Here is a 6,747-nt window from a genome sequence, read left to right as displayed (position 1 = left end):
CTGGAGCGGCGAGATGCCACCAGCCGGTGGCCAACATTCGGCCGAAGGAAGAAAAGTTGAGAGAGTTCTCAACTCTCTCTCTCTCTCTCTTCAAGTTTGCAAATATATGCAAATGATTATGGTTTGGCATTTTTTTGCCTTTGGAACGTGTACTTATATAGAAATCGAAACTATGTCGTTTTAGGCCCCCATACCTATGTTTTCAGAATTAAAAGGGGTAATCTCCCTTTTGGTCCCCCTTCCTTTGTAATCATTTGTTTTGCCCCTATTTCATTATAATTTTATCCTCCAGATTCATTTTATTTTAATTCGGTCCCTCGTTCATTTAATTATTTAGTTTTCCTTTTTTCGTTTTTTAGGTTGTTATTTTATTTTATTTTTCTTTTAAATATCTTTCTTTATTTACTTGTTTTTTTATTTTTTTTATTATTTAGTTTTTAAAATAGTTTATATTTCTTTCGTTCATTCATTCCTTTTATTTTCTTTTATTTTTTTATTAATTTCTTTTTTTCCTATTCTCAATGTAACTGTTTTTTTTATATTCATTTAACACTTTTCAATTATTTGTTTTTACTTTATTTTATTTATTTCTTATTTTCCATTTTTTCCTTTTATTTATTATGTTATCAATTCTTTATCTTTTTTTAATATTTGTTTATCTTTAATCTAACATTGTTGCTCTTTTTTAGAATAAACTACCAATTAGATGTAAGTAATTCGAATCGAATATTTCAAATTTAAATTTTCAATTTTCGCAATTAAAGACAACCGGTAAATTAATTGGTACCGAAAGGGCGGTTCAAGGGTGTTAATCCTTCATTGATCGTAACCGACTCCCGAACCCGACACATTTGGGTACAACGCAGATCAGGTAAGATGGTATTCGACCCACCTAAATTCGTTTTAAAATGGTCGGTGGCGACTCCAACCCAAATCAATTCAAGTCGAAGCCCAATTCCGGGCCTACCCGAAAGACGGTTCCGACAGCTTGGCGACTCCGCTGGGGACAAGTAAGTGAGTCAGGCCGAAATTAATTTTCGGTTGTCTTGTTGAGCGAAAATTACAAGTTTAAAATTTAATTTATTTATTCGATAACAATTATTTACCTTTGATTATTTTTCAAATAAATAGTTGTATTAACATTTTTTCAATGATTTCAAATTTTCAAAATTTTCATCTCTAGATTTATACCCAAGCTCCGAACCCTTATAAGTGGGGGTGAAAGTAACACCTTCATGAGAATTTATTCTCCGCATAGGCCTAGCAAGTAGCCTTCGGGATTCATATACCTTATGTCATTGTGTGAATTTATTCACCGCATAGGCATAAGGGAATGTATCCTCTCGAGTTTAACTTTGTCCACATGAGCCTGTAATGGCCTTAAGACTAAGGGTCTGGCAAGCCCAAGGGGGCACCAGCAATGAGAACTCAAGTACCTTTTTAGAACCTAAACCGGGAGAGTATAGGGAATTAGAGCCCACCCCAAAACCTCTTTCCAAACCCTAGGTTGCTTTGTTTCCTGCTTTATTTTCTATTCAAAGCATGCGAACTAGACAAATATACGGTTAGGATTTGTTTGAAATTAGCATGCGGGATAGAGATCATGTCCGGGTAGGAATTAAAGCATGTGGGGTAGATATCATGTGGGGTAGGATTTTTCATTTTTATTATTGTTTTTATTTACCTCACTAACTATTTTTATTTTTGTTCTCTTTAATTTTGTTTTCATCATTTGCATCATTTAAAACGAGGTGTTGATCCACCAAAAACGTGTTTGTTAAACATGAATAATCTGCATTAATGGAAAAAAAGGATTATAATACAAAGAGATAAAAAGCTTAGAAGCCCAGCCATGGTCAAAGAATACTCAGAGGCAAAGGTTGCAGGGGCAAGTCGAGGAAAAGGTTACTGACCCGGAGAGTCCTTTCAAAAACTACGAGAACAAGATGACGAAACCCTAGCTAAGCTGGAGACCATTATTTATGAATTCTAGAAACAAGTCGATAAACTTCATATGGAGGGCTCCGATGGCACTTTCGTTTGGAACAAGCTCGACATAGAGTGAAAGCCGGAGATGCAGTCATTCGAGACCTTTTTAGGGGCAAGCCGCTCGTCACCTGCACAAGTTTAGCCAAATGAACCATAATGGTTTGACAGGATATTCAAAAGGTGAAAAAAATGCGGAGGATGAATCAACTTGTCAGAAGCTGTACGGGGTCTATACTTTTAAAATACTTTTTTGTCTCTTAAGACGTAACACTTTTTCCCCCAATAAGGATTATTTACAATAACAGACAAATTTTTTGGATCAATGCCTCGAACATTTCATGCATCATGCATTCCTACATATTTCGCATAATTTTCTTTTTTCATTGCATTCACATTAACTAACAAGAGATTTTCATATAGGAAGGGTACAAACACTAGACATACCTCCACAAGCTTCGGACACGTGTCATCCTCATTCAAACCGAAAAGAAGATGGAAGCCAGAATTACTCAGATTGAAGAGAGCATGTTGAAGCTCCAGAGAGACTTAGAAAAAAGATAAATCAGAATAGCCAGAGTACCCTAGATGAAATCACGAAAGTTCAAGAGTCCTTGGTCGATCAGATCGTTGCCAAGATAGCTGGCCTATGTCATATAAGTGCTTTTGGGGTAGGCCCATCGGAAGGGGTAACCATGCCACCTACCCCGCAAGTGGTTGTCTCACCCAGAATCTTACCAGGACTTCAAGATAATTCGGATAATTATCGCATTCCAAAATTTGATGAAGAGGTCAAAACAACGAGGGTAGATATTACTATCAAACCAAGAGTTAGGACGAGTGGAAAGCCTTCTCTAAAGAAGAAAGAAAGAGAGATCATCAATATTTCAAAATCGTTTGCAGTTGTACCCTCTTCTAGACAAGAGTCAATGAGAGAAAATGAGCATTTCAATCCCATTCCCATGACATACAAGGAGCTCTACCAACAACTGTTTGACACACACATGGTGTCACCCTATCCCGAGATACCTCTAAATCCCTCATACCCTAAGTGGTATGACAAAAATGCGCACTGTGAATATCATGGCGGTGTTCCGGGGCATGCTATTGAAAATTGTCTCCCCTTTAAGAGGGTTATTCAAAGGATGTGCAACAGGGGTTGAATTCATTTTAACAATTCAGAATCACCTCATGTTACACAGAACCCTCTACCTAATCATCAAAAGAATAAGAAAAGTGTAATCACCGAGGAAAAGGTTAAAAAGGCCAAAACCAGAGTTTTCGAAGTGAAGACACATCTTGCTTGGGTATGGAGGCATATGATAAATGCGGGGTTTCATCACCACATCCTAGCACATTAGATTCCAAAAGTGGCAGTCATTGCTGTTATCAAAATGAAGATGGACATGATGTACAAGAATGTGTTGAATTTAGAGCCTTGATCCAGCTAATGATGGACATAAAAGAGCTGGAATTTTATGATGAAAGCAATGACACTCCTAAAGCAGAAAGAGTCATGGCAAATGAGGCATCCTGATAAGGCCTTATTCAATTTTGAGGCATTCTATTTGAGTTTGTTTTTTTCATCTTTTCTTAAGTTTTTTGTAAGAACATTTGAATAAATTTATGTTACTTTAATGATGACGAGCAATGAATCACATTTGCAAACTTGCAATTCTTTGAATATCAACTGATTAAGAAACTTTGTAAATGGTTCAAAGCTACAGATCTTTGACAAAGTAACATGATTTTAAAAAATGACCTTGACCTTATCCAGAATATACTCTCAAACACCGTACCTTGCTCTTGCAATTAGCCAATATAACATTTTCCTTTCATAAGGTGCGTACAACATGGGGCATCCTTTTGCATATGACATTACTATGTTTTTTTATTTAAGACGTTCAGTGATGATCATAATCTTCACAGATGGAATAGTCGAGTAGGTAAATCTAGTTTAGGTCAGTTGCTTGGAAATTGAACTATAAAGATGAGATTCCTTGACTTTAAAAAACACCTAGACTATAATAGGTTCTTCTTGACAAACTTAAGAAATTGTATATGTATACCCAAATTATAATATTATATATATACAATAAAGCTTGAGTTGTCCCTCCAGAGCAAATGGTTAAACGCATGCTTTATGGATAATATTCAGCTAGCCTGATAAAGGTAATTTTACTATACACTAAAGATTGAGTTGTCCCTCTAAGGCAATTGGTTAAACGCCCCGGCTTTATAGATAAGATTCAGCTAACCTGATAAAGGTGTTTACATATTGAGTTATCCCTCTAGAGCAATTGGTTAAACGCCCTGGCTTTATGGATTTAACTAGCCAAACAATGGCAAATTTAAATAAGGAGTTTCGGTAAAATGGACTAAGGGAGTTAAGGAACACATGTTATAGTCAAATTCACACGAGCACTCAAGAATTCCATTTTTAGACCGATATTTACTCATTACCTTTGTTAGAAGAGCTTACAAAACTTGAACAAATGGAAGATTTCAGAGGACCAAAATAGAAGGTCTAGTAATCGATAATGCTAGTTGTGTCATTTTGTCCGCATCCAATTAAAATGCCAAGCCAAAGAAAAAGCATGTTGCAATAACCAAAAAAAATGGCCTTTTTATGATCGAAACCTTAGAAAGGAGGCCAACCTAAAGCCAACTCATCCTTTTGAACATTTGTTAAAGAGCTATAACTCTGAAAGCATTAAAATAGCTCTTGATTTCTTTGATATTCTTTGAACTCACGTTTACAATTTGATTCAATTGCGAACAATATTTTACAACATTTTTATCATTTTCCCTCCTAAAAAAAGAAAAAGGAGAAAAAAATTTTCAAACAGAACAGTCTCAGATATGAAAGGTATGTAAAGCCCAAGCTTGAAAAGTGGATGAGGAACGATTGATTCCAAGGACCAGATTGGCAGACAAAACACGGACTCCAATCCAAGAGAAAATATAACTCATTCATAAAAGCATCACATTCATCATTTTAGCATACATGATTTTTTGCAGCTTTTAGAGTCAAGTTCAACTTCAAGATGAAGGATACTCGATTCACAAGCGCCTTTAAAGAACGATGGTGGTTGCTTAACTCAGTAGTGAGAAGCTACACCTCAACTGACTTGACATATCTACAGATCTCATAATCAATTTTAGATAGGTTCGGGAATCAATTCAGAACAAATCCACTTCAACTCAACTCTACAATGAGCATCATGTTTCTAGTGAATGTCTTTAAGCCAGATTTCAATTCCACAACGGAAGATATCCGGCTGTCAGAATTTATCAGTGGGCTTTTCTAAAAGGGGAGTCATTCAAAGATCGTCTCATTTGGCTCAGACTCGCTCAAAGAATCACCTGAAGAATCATGATCGGCTTAGACTCGTGAAGGGAAGCCATTCTTTTAAAGAAACTATTTGCAGCATATCTGCCAACAAAGGACCTTCGAGTTCGACTCCGCTCAGCTCCAAGACACATCATTTGCAGCATAGCTTAAGTTGAGAAGGGCTATCTGTCAAAGACCCTCGAGTTCGATTACACTCAGCTTCGAGGGTACATCATTTACAACATAACTCAAGGCTAGAAGGGTTATCTGTCACTAAAAAACCTTCGAGTTCGACTACGCTCAACTCTAAGGCATATCATTTACAACATAACTTAAGTCGAGAAGGGTTATCTGCCAACCAAAGACCTTCGAGTTCGACTACCCTCAGCTCCAAGGCACATCATTTGCAGCATAACTTAAGTCGAGAAGGGCTATCTGCCAAAGACCCTTGAGTTCGATTACACTCAACTTCGAGGGAACATCATTTACAGCATAACTCAAGGCTAGAAGAGTTATCTGTCACCAAAAGACCTTCAAGTTCGACTACGCTCAGCTCTAAGGCATATCATTTGCAGCATAACTTAAGTCGAGAAGGGTTATCTGCCAACCAAAGATCTTCGAGTTCGACTATGTTCATCTCCAAGGCACATCATTTGCAGCATAGCTTAAGTCGAGAAGGTTATCTGCCAAAAACCTTCGAGTTCGATTACACTCAGCTTTGAGGGCACATCATTTGCGGCATAACTCAAGGCTAGAAGGGTTATCTGCCAACAAAGACCTTTGAGTTCGATTATGATCAGCTCAACGGCACATCATTTGCGGTATAGCTCAAGGCTAGAAGGGTTATCTGCCAAAGACCTTCGAGTTCAACTACGCTCAGCTCCAAGGCACATCATTTACAGCATAGCCCAAGGCAAAAAGGGTTATCTGTCAATAAAATTGTCGAGTTTGATTCCATTCAGCTCGATGACACCTCAATCACACTATTGTCTGACTGCAATCGAGGTTTTAAAGTCGAAAAGAAGACCTGGGTTAACCGTGCCTTAGTGACAAAAAAAACACTTTCCGGCAGCATAGATTAATTCAAGAAAAGCCATCTGTCGACAAGGACCTTTCGAGTTCGATTTCATTCAGCTCGATTACCTATCAACCACATGGTAGAGTCAAAGAATGATTTTCCAATCGAATTTTCAATCCAAGGTCTTTAAACCGAGAAAAAGACCGAGGTGACTACGACGAGAAGCCACATCCCAATTCAAATTCCGGACTACAGTTTCAATTCCATATCATTTCAAGATGGAATCAACCTCGCGACGGGGGAGCCAACTGCGACTCAAATTCGACAGGGAGTTATTCCTAATTCAAATCAATTTTCAACTCCACCAAGCGAAAATTTGTGTCCTTTTATCTTTGTCCTATTTTTCGTT

This window comes from Hibiscus syriacus, unplaced genomic scaffold, assembly GCF_006381635.1.
Source record: "Hibiscus syriacus cultivar Baekdansim isolate YM2019G1 unplaced genomic scaffold, ASM638163v2 tig00005027_pilon, whole genome shotgun sequence".
NCBI classification, from domain to species: domain Eukaryota; kingdom Viridiplantae; phylum Streptophyta; class Magnoliopsida; order Malvales; family Malvaceae; genus Hibiscus; species Hibiscus syriacus.
This window is presented reverse-complemented; position numbering follows the sequence as displayed.